The following is a 15,289-nucleotide window of genomic DNA, read 5'->3' as shown; positions in this document are numbered from 1 at the left end:
AGGAGAGAGTGCAGGAGAGGCTGGACTCAGCTCCTTTTATGTCACCTCATAATGAGGGAGGGTTTGGGTTGTCCGGCCCCTCAGACGCAGCAGGACGACAAACAGAGCAACCACACATAAATCACAGCAGGAATCTTAACTATGTGGCTGTTGCACAATATACATCACATATCATAAAACCTGTGTTTGCTCTACTATCAGTATCTCTACGTATCTTTAAGTGACTCAGTGATGTTTGTTCAGCTGTTCCTCTGTAACAGCAGCAAGTTATATTTGATCTAATCTGAATCAGATTGTTGAACATTTCAGCTGAAAGCCCCCCCGACCCTCCTCTGTCTCACCTGGATTCCTCTCTGCATGTCCCAACCTGTATGTTGGTGCTTCTGGACGGTTTTCTCTCCTCTGTTTGATATGCCAGCAGACAATGAACGCTTTGTTCACTCAGGCTGTTTGCTGTCATAAAACAGGGCAGGAAACAAGCATGTGTTCACTTTACAGCAGCTGTGTAGTGCATGTGAGGTTTGCTGACGAAAAATGTTCAAATTCAAATCTAAAAATACAACAAAGTACTGCATCAGCTCCTCAGTTCATGAATTTAATAAAGTAGAATGTCAGAGTTCAAATCTTACGTGTGAAGCCAAGAAAAGAGATTTTAAAAGCCCTGCTGTTGCATGTTTATGTTTATTGAGAGAACTGTGCACAAGAAACATTCATACAGGAAAGTGATCAGGTCTGACTTCTGCTCCGGTACTCTCTGCACAACATTCAAATCATTTAAATTCATTCTTCAAAGAGACAAAGAACAAAAGCAGTAGAAGCTGACAGAGACGAACCACTGTCCATAGAATTAGATTACATTAGAAAAATAAACTATTTAAACTTTAGACATCATTTAATTAACTTAATTTATACTTTAGAAGGAAGGGAGGAGAGAAGGAGGGAGGGAGGAAGGACAGATGGAAGGGAGGAAAGGAAGGAAGGACGGAGGAAGGAAAGAAGGAAGGGAGGAGAGAAGGCAGGGAGGAAGGAAAGGAAGGAAGGAAGGAAAGGAAGGAAGGACGGAGGAAATGAGGAACGAGGGAGGGAGAAAGGAAAAGAGAAAGGAAAGGAAAAGAGGAAGGGAAGGAAGGAAGGAAGGAAGGAAGGAAGGAAGGAAGGAAGGAAGGATATTTTGGGATATTTACAGAAGTTACCAAATATAATTATTTGCCCAATAAAGGGTTAAAATAAATGATTGAATAAAATGATTGATAATTATATAAGAGTCAGATTGAGTAGAGTTTCCATGGTGACAGAAACAGAAACAGAGACAGAAATACACCCTTATACTTTGATGGTCCAGGCCTATCAGTGCCTATATGATGCTGAATCGTCTAGGAGTCCTGTAATGTAAGTCCAAAGGAAGTCATTAGTGGGTTCCACCTCCTCTTGAATAATAAGGCCATATCAAGGTTGAGCTTCGAGCAGCATTTTATTTTGAAATATTTTGATAATGGTGAAAACATCCTGTAGTGTTTTCAGATCCTAACTCGTCTCTGTTGAAGTGGAACATGGTTTTATCCTTCTCACTGTTCTCACATATCCTGCTCTGTAGCTGCTTCTCTGCACGTACACCCTAACCCTAACCCTCTAGCTCTGTCACACAAAATGACCTTTGACCTTTGACCTTTGACCTTTGACTTCTTTAAAAGCCAGCTGTAGATAAGCACGTCGTATGAAACGGAGCAGATAGCGGCTGCACATGCTCAGACTCGAGACACACCTCGTCCACGTCCCTTCCTTCCTTCCGTCCTTCCTTCCTTTCTTTCCTTCCTCCCTGCCTTCTTTCTTCCCTTCCTCTTTTCCTTTCTCCCTCCCTCGTTCCTTATTTCCTCCATCCTTCCTTCTTTTCCTTCCTTCCATCTGTTCTTCCTCCCTCCCTCCTTCTCTCTTTCTTTCCTCCCCCCACATGCTCAGGGAAAACCTCTCAGGAACTCACTCAGAGAGTTTGAGTTTATAGCAGCTTGTAGCTCACATTACTGCTCTCCTCCTGACATGACTGGGACTCTATCCATCCATCTATAGCCTCATATAGCCCCATACATTCATGTACTATTAACCCTCCTGTTGTCCTCCAGTCAAGGAAGGAAGGAAAGGAGGGAGGAAGGAAGGATGGAAGCTTCTCCCGTGTGAGCAACAGTGAAGCTAGATTGCAGTGTTTTGTTGTAAAGCACATGATTATCACACAACACTGTGACCAGGGATTTCCACCGGGTCCGTCAGCGGCGCGGAACGGCTGCGCTACGGTTTAGCTCCGCCCTCTGCCCGACGTCAACTCACACCGGGAGCGTTACAGCAGCGGAGCTCTGGGAGAGAAATCTACCTTTTTAAAATGAAGCTGCACTGTTAATACAGTAATTACGGCAGCCCAATCAAATCCTTACGAGAGCCTTTAGTCTACCGTAATTACTGTAGTAGCTAGTCTACTGTAATTACTGTAGTAGCTAGTCTACTGTAATGACTGTAGTATCTAGTCTACCGTAATTACTGTAGTAGCTAGTCTACTGTAATTACTGTAGTAGCTAGTCTACTGTAATGACTGTAGTATCTAGTCTACCGTAATTACTGTAGTAGCTAGTCTACTGTAATGACTGTAGTAGCTAGTCTAGCGTAATTACTGTAGTAGCTAGTCTACCGTAACTACTGTAGTAGCTCGTCTACCGTAATTACTGTAGTAGCTAGTCTACCGTAATTACTGTAGTAACTAGTCTACTGTAATTACTGTAGTAGCTAGTCTACTGTAATTACTGTAGTAGCTAGTCTACTGTTATTACTGCAGTAGCTAGTCTACTGTAATTACTGTAGTAGCTAGTCTACCGTAATTACTGTAGTAGCTAGTCTACTGTAATTACTGTAGTAGCTAGTCTACCGTAATTACTGTAGTAGCTAGTCTACTGTAATTACTGTAGTAGCTAGTCTACTGTAATTACTGTAGTAGCTAGTCTACCGTAATTACTGTAGTAGCTAGTCTACTGTAATTACTGTAGTAGCTAGTCTACCGTAAAGACTGTAGTAGCTAGTCTACTGTAATTACTGTAGTAGCTAGTCTACTGTAATTACTGTAGTAGCTAGTCTACCGTAATGACTGTAGTAGCTAGTCTACTGTAATTACTGTAGTAGCTAGTCTACCGTAATTACTGTAGTAGCTAGTCTACCGTAATTACTGTAGTAGCTAGTCTACTGTAATTACTGTAGTAGCTAGTCTACAGTAATGACTGTAGTAGCTAGTCTACTGTAATTACTGTAGTAGCTAGTCTACCGTAATTACTGTAGTAGCTAGTCTACCGTAATTACTGTAGTAGCTAGTCTACTGTAATTACTGTAGTAGCTAGTCTACTGTAATGACTGTAGTAACTAGTCTACAGTAATTATCGTAGTAGTTAGTCTACCATAATTACTGTAGTAGCTAGTCTACCGTAATTACTGTAGTAGCTAGTCTACTGTAATTACTGTAGTAGCTAGTCTACTGTCATTACTGTAGTAGCTAGTCTACCGTAATTACTGTAGTAGCAGCACAACTAAACGGCTCGATTTTGTTAACTTGCTCAATTTTGGTTGATTTGTTAATTTTCTTAGATGTTTGTGCTGATGTCATGTGTCGGTAGCTACGTAGCTAGATGGAGTCTTTATCTGGTTTATTCGTGTTTGTTGCTGAAATACGATCGGGAGGCTGCACGGGTTGTTTTATTTTGAAAAGACGGAAGTTTTATTATTATGCCGATTCAGTGTTGGACTTCCTGTCTGGTGCAATCTGCTCTGTTGAGCTTGTCGTGAGTTGGAAACGGCTCCGTCAGAAATAGAAATGCTACCTATTGATAGCGCTGCGGCACAGAGAGCCGCTGCTGAGACGCTCCCGGTGGAAACACTCTCATTGGTTATCGTGGTACCGATCAGCTCCGGTGACCGCGGCGCAGCTGTAACGCTCCGCTGACGGACCCGGTGGAAATTGGGCTTTACTCTGAATATTTTTTTCTACCAAGCGAACCAATCACAGCCTTGCGGTCCGCGTTGCTGTGGCGCGTAGTTACAGCGTAGGGGTCCGTGTCGACGCAGAGGGCGACGCGTAGCTACACCGTGGACGTGACGTAGAAGTATAAAATGAAGCTTTAGATCAGGGGTGTCAAACATGCGGCCCGTGGGCCAGAAACGGCCCGCCGAGGGGTCCAATTCGGCCCACTTTCCTTCCTTCCTTCCTTCCTTCCTTCCTTCCTTCCATCTGTCCTTCCTTCCATCCTTCAATCTTTCCATCCTTCATTCCTTCCTTCCTTCATTCCTTCCTTCCTTCTCATTTTCCTTCCTTCCTTCCTTCCTTCCTTCCTTCCTTCCTTCTCATTTTCCTTCCTTCCTTCCTTCCTTCCTTCCTTCCTTCCTTCATTCATTCATTCATTCATTCATTCATTCATTCCTTCCATCCTTCCTTCCTTCCTTCTCATTTTCCTTCCCTCCTTCCATCTGTCCTTCCTCCCATCCTTCAATCTTTCCTTCCTCCCTTCCTTTCTATGGTCCGGCCCACATTAGATCAAATTGGGAGGTTTGTGGCCCTTGAATGAAGATGAGTTTGACACCTCTGATTTAGATGGACCCTGACCCAGGAAGGTGGAGGCTAGCTCTTCCAGTGTGAGCAACAGTGAACAGTAGATCAGTGTAGATGGGAGTCATATTTAAATGAGCCGCCTTGTAGTGAGAACGGCTGTGATGGTGTGACACTGATAAAAGGTGCTGATTCAATCAATGTCTGTCAGCTGATTCAAGCTGAGGAGTATGACCTCTAACGCCTTGCTTCATTTAAATGTCAATGAATCACCAAGAGACACTCTGATATGGAGAGGACAGGAAAGAGACACTCTGATATGGAGAGGACAGGAAAGAGACACTCTGATATGGAGAGGACAGGAAAGAGACTCTCTGATATGGAGAGGACAGGAAAGAGACATGGAGAGGACAGGAAAGAGACACTCTGATATGGAGAGGACAGGAAAGAGACACTCTGATATGGAGAGGACAGGAAAGAGACACTCTGATATGGAGAGGACAGGAAAGAGACACTCTGATATGGAGAGGACAGGAAAGAGACACTCTGATATGGAGAGGACAGGAAAGAGACTCTGATATGGAGAGGACAGGAAAGAAAGAGACTCTGATGTGGAGAGGACAGGAAAGAGACACACTGATATGGAGAGGACAGGAAAGAGACACTCTGATATGGAGAGGACAGGAAAGAGACACTCTGATATGGAGAGGACAGGAAAGAGACACTCTGATATGGAGAGGACAGGAAAGAGACACTCTGATATGGAGAGGACAGGAAAGAGACATGGAGAGGACAGGAAAGAGACACTGATATGGAGAGGACAGGAAAGAGACACTCTGATATGGAGAGGACAGGAAAGAGACACTCTGATATGGAGAGGACAGGAAAGAGACTCTGATATGGAGAGGACAGGAAAGAGACTCTGATATGGAGAGGACAGGAAAGACACACTGATATGGAGAGGACAGGAAAGAGACACTCTGATATGGAGAGGACAGGAAAGAGACACTCTGATATGGAGAGGACAGGAAAGAAAGAGACTCTGATATGGAGAGGACAGGAAAGAAAGAGACTCTGATATGGAGAGGACAGGAAAGAGACACTCTGATATGGAGAGGACAGGAAAGAGACTCTGATATGGAGAGGACAGGAAAGAAAGAGACTCTGATATGGAGAGGACAGGAAAGAGACTCTCTGATATGGAGAGGACAGGAAAGAGACACTCTGATATGGAGAGGACAGGAAAGAGACTCTGATATGGAGAGGACAGGAAAGAAAGAGACTCTGATATGGAGAGGACAGGAAAGAGACTCTCTGATATGGAGAGGACAGGAAAGAGACACTCTGATATGGAGAGGACAGGAAAGAGACTCTGATATGGAGAGGACAGGAAAGAGACACTCTGATATGGAGAGGACAGGAAAGAGACACTGATATGGAGAGGACAGGAAAGAGACTCTGATATGGAGAGGACAGGAAAGAGACATGGAGAGGACAGGAAAGACACTCTGATATGGAGAGGACAGGAAAGAGACTCTGATATGGAGAGGACAGGAAAGAGACACTCTGATATGGAGAGGACAGGAAAGAGACTCTGATGACTTTTCCTAAAGAATATAGAAGCTACTAATGTTAGTCATTGAGGCTGTTCTGGGTCACATGATCTCTGTATCTATGTCCATGTGTTTTAGTGAAATGAATAGTTAAAGACCGTGTAAAGTGAACTCAGCGTCCATGTTTCTGGTAGAGGTGGTGACTTTGATTGACAGGTGACACTTGGTAGGGGGCGGGGCTTCCGCGGACTCGGCGGGGGCGGGGCTTCAGCGTTTGGGAGCAGAGAAAGAGGCTGATTTTTACTTTATAGCCTAATTTCATATTTGGCGATTTTTTTTTAATCATTCAAATTTGGCAGAGTGGTTAACAACACACTTTTCTGTGGTATGTCAAACTCAGAACATGTATTTATTCTTATTTTACACGGACTTTAAGAGTTTTAATAAGATAGTAGCAGAGGTGGAAAGAGTACTGAAATATTTGACTCAAGTAAAAGTACCACTACTTTGATGAAATTTTACTTGAGTACAAGTAAAAGTACTGGTCTAAAAATATACTCAAGTAAAAGTAAAAAGTTGCTTGTTAAAAAAATACTTTGAGTAAAAGTTACTTAGTTACTTTTATAACGGGGGGTGGAGGGGGCGGCTGTAGAACAAAGTGTTGGCTGCTGTGCAGCTTTCGCTTAATTCTCTAATTTCCGACGCTGTCCTTTTTACTTGAACGCATCATGCTCAATGCCTTGTCCTACACGAAGAGTGAGACAGATGACAGCACAACGTCTAATCGCGACTAATGGACATTTCTTTTAGAGTTTGTTGTGTTGTGTTAGAGTTTATATGTCGCTATGAGAGCTAGCTGCCAGGTGTAACAGGCTGCATGAATGTTAAGTTATTGTATTATGCTGGTTAATGATTCTGTACGATACTCTTTGCTTTAAAAAAACATTCGGCCAACATTTTTTACTCAGTAACGGATGTGATGTAAAATATAGCGAAGTACAATACTTCACACAAAACATACTTAAGTAAAAGTAAAAGTACAGATTTTTAAAACTACTTTAAAAAGTACAAGTACACAAAAAAGCTACTCAATTACAGTAACGTGAGTAAATGTAATTCGTTACTTTCCACCTCTGGATAGTAGTTATGAGGATGAAGACTGATGGCTCTAATGGTTCTACAATAAACCCCACACTTCTACAAAGCTTCCTTCCCTCCTTCCTTCCTTTCCTTCCTCCCTTCCACACTTCCACAAAGCTCTGCTCATTTTACCTTTACATAGAAAATAACATTTAACCTCCAAAAAGAGATAAAACATGATTAATAGAGACTTAAATTAACTAAAGAAACCTAAAAACTACCAAAAACAGATAAAAAATGAGTAAAATCAACCTCCAGTTAGTTTGAGTGACAGCTGCCATCTGGTTGCCATGGTAACGTAGAGATGGAGAGACTAAAGAGACTCAAAACCACCAATAAAATAACATTAGCATCATTATGTCTATGTTCTATTTTCATGTCTGAGGTAAAACATGATGCTGTGTGATAGAAGATGTTTAGTCTCCTAAAATTAACAAAGTCAGTATTATTTAATTCAAATGTCTTCTTTCCTTCCTTCCTTCCTTTCTTCCTTTCTCTCCTTCCTTCCTTCTTTCTTCCCTTCCTCTTTTCCTTTCTCCCTCCCTCGTTCCTTATTTCCTCCGTCCTTCCTTGCTTTCCTTCCTTCCATCTGTCCTTCCTCCCTCAATCCTTCTATCCTCCCTTCCTTCTTTCCTTCCTCCCTCCTTCCTTCCTTCCTTTCCTTCCTTCCATCTGTTCTTCCTCCCTCCCTCCTTCCTTCCTCCCTTTCCTTCCTTCCATCTGTTCTTCCTCCCCTCCTTCTCTCCTCCCTTCCTTCTTTCCTTCTTCCATCCCCCTTTCTTCTTCCTTCCTTCCTTCTTTCTTCCCTTCCTCTTTTCCTTTCTCCCTCCCTCGTTCCTTATTTCCTCCGTCCTTCCTTCCTTTCCTTCCTTCCATCTGTCCTTCCTCCCTCAATCCTTCTATCCTCCCTTCCTTCTTTCCTTCCTCCCTCCGTCCTTCCTTCCTTTCCTTCCTTCCATCTGTCCTTCCTCCCTCAATCCTTCTATCCTCCCTTCCTTCTTTCCTTCCTCCCTCCTTCCTTCCTTCCTTCCATCTGTTCTTCCTCCCTCCCTCCTTCTCTCCTCCCTTCCTTCTTTCCTTCTTCCATCCCCCTTTCTTCTTCCTTCCTTCCTTCTTTCTTCCCTTCCTCCCCCTTCTCTCTTTCTTTCCTCCCCCCTACCTTCCTTCCTTCCTTCTTTCCTCTGTCCTTCCTTCCTTTCCTTCCTCCCTCCTTCCATCCTTCCTTCCTTCCTTCCTCCCTTCCTTTCAAAATTAACAAAGTCAGTATTATTTAATTCAAATGTCTTCTTTCCTTCCTTCCCTCCTTTCTTCCTTTCTCTCCTTCCTTCCTTCTTTCTTCCCTTCCTCTTTTCCTTTCTCCCTCCCTCGTTCCTTATTTCCTCCGTCCTTCCTTGCTTTCCTTCCTTCCATCTGTCCTTCCTCCCTCAATCCTTCTATCCTCCCTTCCTTCTTTCCTTCCTCCCTCCTTCCTTCCTTCCTTTCCTTCCTTCCATCTGTTCTTCCTCCCTCCCTCCTTCTCTCCTCCCTTCCTTCTTTCCTTCCTTCTTTTCCTTCCTTCCATCTGTCCTTCCTCCCTCCCTCCTTCTCTCCTCCCTTCCTTCTTTCCTTCCTCCGTCCTTCCTTCCTTCTTTTCCTTCCTTCCATCTGTCCTTCTTCCCTCCCTCCTTCTCTCCTCCCTTCCTTCTTTCCTTCCTTCTTTTCCTTCCTTCCATCTGTCCTTCTTCCCTCCCTCCTTCTCTCCTCCCTTCCTTCTTTCCTTCCTCCGTCCTTCCTTCCTTCTTTTCCTTCCTTCCATCTGTCCTTCTTCCCTTCCTCCTTCTCTCCTCCCTTCCTTCTTTCCTTCCTTCTTTTCCTTCCTTCCATCTGTCCTTCCTCCCTCCCTCCTTCTCTCCTCCCTTCCTTCTTTCCTTCCTCCGTCCTTCCTTCCTTCTTTTCCTTCCTTCCATCTGTCCTTCTTCCCTCCCTCCTTCTCTCCTCCCTTCCTTCTTTCCTTCCTTCTTTACCTTCCTTCCATCTGTCCTTCTTCCCTCCCTCCTTCTCTCCTCCCTTCCTTCTTTCCTTCCTCCGTCCTTCCTCCCTTCTTTTCCTTCCTTCCATCTGTCCTTCTTCCCTCCCTCCTTCTCTCCTCCCTTCCTTCTTTCCTTCCTTCTTTACCTTCCTTCCATCTATTCTTCCTCCCTCCCTCCTTCTCTCCTCCCTCCCTCCTTCCTTCCTTCCTTCCTTCCTTCCTTCCATCTATTCTTCCTCCCTCCCTCCTTCTCTCCTCCCTTCCTTCTTTCCTTCTTCCATCCCCCTTTCTTCTTCCTTCCTTCCTTCTTTCTTCCCTTCCTCCCTCCCTTCTTCATTCCTTTCCTTCCTCCCCCTACCTTCCTTCCTTCCTTCCTTCCTTCCTTCCTTCCTTTCATCCTTCCTTCCTTCATTCCTCCCTTCCTTTCAATGAGTGTCCTATAAAGGGTTAATCACATTTATTGATCAGTCAGATTATTGATTATTGATTATTGATGCTTTCTTTCTTTCTTTAATTAAAAGACTCGTTAACAGTTTATCAGACGAGGAGTTTGAACAGAAGACGCAACAGACCAGCTTTTATTTTGGAGCACCTCAGCAGACTTTTATTGTTTTATTTATTAAAGTGTGAGCCGTGAGCCGTGAGCCGTGAGCCATGAGCCGTGAGCCGTGAGCTGTGAGCTGTGAGAGCGCCCCCTGCTGGTGGAGGAGCTCACTCGATGGTCTCGGTGACGGTCTCCGTGGAGGAGCTCACACACCTTCCCGTCCACCACTTCCTCTACAATGGTGATGATCTTCTGTTTGGTGGTGGAGGAGGAGGTGGAGGAGGCGGAGGAGGCGACGGCGGCGACGGTGGGGACGACGGAGACGGTGGCGGCGGAGGACGACAAGCTGGACGACAAGCTGGACGACAAGCTGGAGGACATGCTGGAGGACATGTTGGATATGCTGATGCTGGAGAGAGAGAGAGAGAGAGAGAGAGAGAGAGAGAGAGAGAGAGAGAGAGAGAGAGAGAGAGAGAGAGAGAGAGAGAGAGAGAGAGAGAGAGAGAGACAGAGAGAGAGAGAGAGAGAGAGAGAGAGAGAGAGAGAGAGACAGAGAGAGAGAGAGAGAGAGAGAGAGAGAGGTCATCTTTTTGATCTCAGCTCACAAAGTAAAAAGTTCCTCCACAGATTTATGAGATTTATTTTTAGAGACACTATAACTTATGAATAATTAATTATTTTTTTTAAATCTAAAAATAACTACATCACCTATGTGAGTAGTATTATACATGCTGTAGAAGACTTCCTTCTTCCTGCCTTGCTTCCCCTTCCTCCCTCCTTTCCATCCTTCTTTCTTCCTTCTTCCTCCCTTCCTTCCTTCCCTTCCTCCCTCCTTTCCTCCCTTCCTCCCTCCTCCTTTCCTCCCTTCCTCCCTCCTTTCCTCCCTTCCTCCCTCCTTTCCTTCCTACCTTCCTTCCTTCCTCCCTCCCTCCCTCCCTCCCTCCCTCCCTCCTTCCTTTCCTTCCTTCTTCCTGCCTTGCTTCCTTTCCTCCCTCCTTTCCTTCCTACCTTCCTTTCCTTCCTCCCTCCCTCCCTCCCTCCCTCCCTCCTTCCTTTCCTTCCTTCTTCCTGCCTTGCTTCCCTTCCTCCCTCCTTTCCTTCCCTCCTTCCTTCCTTCCTTCCTTCAGGTGCAAATGACATAACTAGTAAGGCCTGTTTAAGGGTTAAATGAAGTCATCATCGTCTCACCTGCCGCTGGCCTCTCCGTCCAGCAGCCTCCTGTACTCAGCGATCTCCATCTCCAGCCGGGTCTTGATGTCCAGCAGCATCTTGTACTCGTGTCCTTGACGCTCCAGGTCGGCTCTGAGCTGAGCCAGCTGATCCTCCAGCATCATCACCTGACTCTGGAAGGCCGACAGCTGCATGGCGTAGCGGCTCTGTGTCTCAGCCAGCGTGGACTCCAGCGACGCTTTCTGCAGGAGGAAAAGGAGAAGGAGGAGAAGAAAAAGGAGAAGAAGGAGAAGGAGGAAGGAGGAAGGAGGACGAGGAGAAGAAAAAAGGAGGAGGAGGAAGGAGGAAGGAGGAAGGAGAAGGAGGAGGAGGAGAAGAGGAGGAGGAGAAGAGGAGGAGGAGGAAGAGGAGGAGGAGAAGAAGAAGAAGAAGAAGGAGAAGAAGAAGAAGAAGAAGAAGGAGGAGAAGGAGAAGAAGAAGAAGAAGAAGAGAGAGAAAAAGGAGAAGGAGGAGAAGAAGAAGGAGGAGTTGTTAGTTGCTGTTAAGTCCTACATAATTCTGTAATATAATATCTTAAAAAGCAAAGTGAATGAGCAGGTGGTAGTCATGGTGATGAGTGAGTGGTAGTCATGGTGATGAGCGAGTGGTAGTCATGGTGATGAGTGAGTGTGATGGTGATGATGGTGATGAGTGAGTGGTAGTCATGGTGATGAGCGAGTGGTAGTCATGGTGATGAGCAGGTGGTAGTCATGGTGATGAGCGAGTGGTAGTCATGGTGATGAGCAGGTGGTAGTCATGATGATGAGCGAGTGGTAGTCATGGTGATGAGCAGGTGGTAGTCATGGTGATGAGCGAGTGGTAGTCATGGTGATGAGCAGGTGGTAGTCATGGTGATGAGTGAGTGGTAGTCATGGTGATGAGCGGGTGGTAGTCATGGTGATGAGTGAGTGTGATGCTGACCATGCTGATCTGAGACTGCAGCTCGATCTCCAGACTCTGCATCGTTCGTTTGATCTCTGAGATCTCGGAGCGAGACGTCTGCAGCGTTTCTGTGCTGACCGCCACTTCTTTGTTCAGTGATTCAGACTGTGGAGCAAAAAACACGACAAAACACACACACACACACAGATACACACACACACACACACACACAGACAGACAGACAGACAGACACACACACACACACACATTATTATTAGTTTTATTTCTTCTTTAAGTATAAATTATTTCTCTTTTTTAATGATGCTATTTCTATTTTTGTAATAATGTAAATTTCCCCTCTGTGGGATTAATAAAGGAATATCGTATCGAGTCATATCTTAGTTTATCGTATCGTATCTTATTTATATTGTATCTTATATCGTATCTTATATCGTATCTTATATCGTATTTTATATCGTATCTTATATTGTATCTTATATCGTATTTATATCGTATTTTATATTGTATGTTATATCGTATCTTATCATATGTTATCGTATTTTATATCGTATCTTATCATATGTTATCGTATCTTATTGTATCGTATTTTATATCGTATCTTATCATATGTTATCGTATCTTATTGTATCGTCTTTTATATCGTATCTTATATCGTATCTTATATCATATGTTATCGTATGTTATATCGTATCATATCGTATCGTATCTTACATTTTAGCTAACAAACGTCCAAATCTAACGATGCTAGCTGCATATTTGCTGTTTCTCTTTTTTCTTTTATAAAGGAACAAAATGAAACATTTAACTCATAATACAGAGTTTGAAATGTTTAGTCACCGTCTGCGTGGTTGTTTTTACGTATTTCTTCTTTTATTAACGCTACTTCGCTAACGTGTGGTCCTCATAACGCTACCGAGCTAACGTGTGGTCCTCATAACGCTACTTCGCTAACGTGTGGTCCTCATAACGCTACCTCGCTAACGTGTGGTCCTCATAACGCTACTTCGCTAACGTGTGGGCCTCATAACACTACTTCGCTAACGTGTGGTCCTCATAACGCTACTTCGCTAACGTGTGGTCCTCATAACGCTACTTCGCTAACGTGTGGTCCTCATAACTTTACCGAGCTAACGTGTGGTCCTCATAACACTACTTCGCTAACGTGTGGTCCTCATAACGCTACTTCGCTAACGTGTGGTCCTCATAACGCTACCGAGCTAACGTGTGGTCCTCATAACGCTACCGAGCTAACGTCTGGTCCTCATAACGCTACTTCGCTAACGTCTGGTCCTCATAACGCTACCGAGCTAACGTGTGGTCCTCATAACGCTACCGAGCTAACGTGTGGTCCTCATAACACTACCGAGCTAACGTTTGGTCCTCATAACGCTACTTCGCTAACGTGTGGTCCTCATAACGCTACTTCGCTAACGCGTGGGCCTCATAACGCTACTTCGCTAACGTGTGGTCCTCATAACGCTACCGAGCTAACGTCTGGTCCTCATAACGCTACTTCGCTAACGTCTGGTCCTCATAACGCTACCGAGCTAACGTGTGGTCCTCATAACGCTACTTCGCTAACGTGTGGTCCTCATAACGCTACTTCGCTAACGTCTGGTCCTCATAACGCTACCGAGCTAACGTCTGGTCCTCATAACTCTACCGAGCTAACGTGTGGTCCTCATAACGCTACCGAGCTAACGTGTGGTCCTCATAACGCTACCGAGCTAACGTGTGGTCCTCATAACGCTACTTCTCTAACGTGTGGTCCTCATAACGCTACCTCGCTAACGTGTGGTCCTCATAACGCTACTTCGCTAACGTGTGGTCCTCATAACGCTACTTCGCTAACGTGTGGTCCTCATAACGCTACCGAGCTAACGTGTGGTCCTCATAACGCTACCGAGCTAACGTGTGGTCCTCATAACGCTACCGAGCTAACGTGTGGTCCTCATAACGCTACCGAGCTAACGTGTGGTCCTCATAACGCTACTTCGCTAACGTGTGGTCCTCATAACGCTACTTCGCTAACGTGTGGTCCTCATAACGCTACTTCGCTAACGTGTGGTCCTCATAACGCTACTTCGCTAACGTGTGGTCCTCATAACGCTACTTCGCTAACGTGTGGTCCTCATAACTCTACTTCGCTAACGTGTGGTCCTCATAACGCTACTTCGCTAACGTGTGGTCCTCATAACGCTACCGAGCTAACGTGTGGTCCTCATAACGCTACCGAGCTAACGTGTGGTCCTCATAACGCTACCGAGCTAACGTGTGGTCCTCATAACGCTACTTCGCTAACGTGTGGTCCTCATAACGCTACTTCGCTAACGTGTGGTCCTCATAACGCTACTTCGCTAACGTCTGGTCCTCATAACGCTACTTCGCTAACGTCTGGTCCTCATAACGCTACCGAGCTAACGTGTGGTCCTCATAACGCTACCGAGCTAACGTGTGGTCCTCATAACGCTACCGAGCTAACGTCTGGTCCTCATAACGCTACTTCGCTAACGTGTGGTCCTCATAACGCTACTTCGCTAACGTGTGGTTCTCATAATGCTACCAAGCTAACGTGTGGTCCTCATAACGCTACTTCGCTAACGTCTGGTCCTCATAACGCTACCAAGCTAACGTGTGGTCCTCATAACGCTACTTCGCTAACGTGTGGTCCTCATAACGCTACTTCGCTAACGTGTGGTCCTCATAACGTGTGGTCCCTCATAACGCTACCGAGCTAACGTCTGGTCCTCATAACACTACCCGAGCTAACGTGTGGTCCTCATAACGCTACCGAGCTAACGTCTGGTCCTCATAACGCTACCGAGCTAACGTGTGGTCCTCATAACGCTACCGAGCTAACGTGTGGTCCTCATAACGCTACTTCGCTAACGTGTGGTCCTCATAACGCTACTTTGCTAACGTGTGGTCCTCATAACGCTACCAAGCTAACGTGTGGTCCTCATAACGCTACCAAGCTAACGTGTGGTCCTCATAACGCTACCAAGCTAACGTGTGGTCCTCATAACGCTACCGAGCTAACGTGTGGTCCTCACCTTGGCCTGGAACCAGACCTCCAGGGTCTTTGCGGCTCTTGGTGGTGATGGACTCGTAGTGTTCTCTGATCTCCTCCATGACTCTGGTGAGATCGTCCTGAGGAGCAGCGTCCACCTCCACGTTCACCTGGCCGGTCATCTGACTCCTGATCATCAGCAGCTCCTACACACAGACACACACACACACACACACAAAACACACACACACACACACACACACACACACACACACACACACACACACACACACACACACACACACACACACACACACACACACACAGAGACACACACACACACACAGAGACA

At 45.3% G+C, this 15,289-nt stretch overlaps 1 pseudogene; it reads right to left on the bottom strand.

Annotated features, from left to right (window-relative positions):
• Positions 1 to 9,890: 9,890 nt before the first annotated feature.
• The window catches only part of LOC128379389 (keratin, type I cytoskeletal 13-like), a 6,993-nt pseudogene continuing 1,594 nt past the window's right edge, over positions 9,891 to 15,289 (bottom strand).

Source organism: Scomber japonicus, chromosome 18 (assembly GCF_027409825.1).
Source record: "Scomber japonicus isolate fScoJap1 chromosome 18, fScoJap1.pri, whole genome shotgun sequence".
Lineage (NCBI taxonomy): Eukaryota > Metazoa > Chordata > Actinopteri > Scombriformes > Scombridae > Scomber > Scomber japonicus.
The sequence above is the reverse complement of the archived record's forward strand: the minus strand, read 5'-3'. Positions and strand labels throughout refer to the sequence as shown.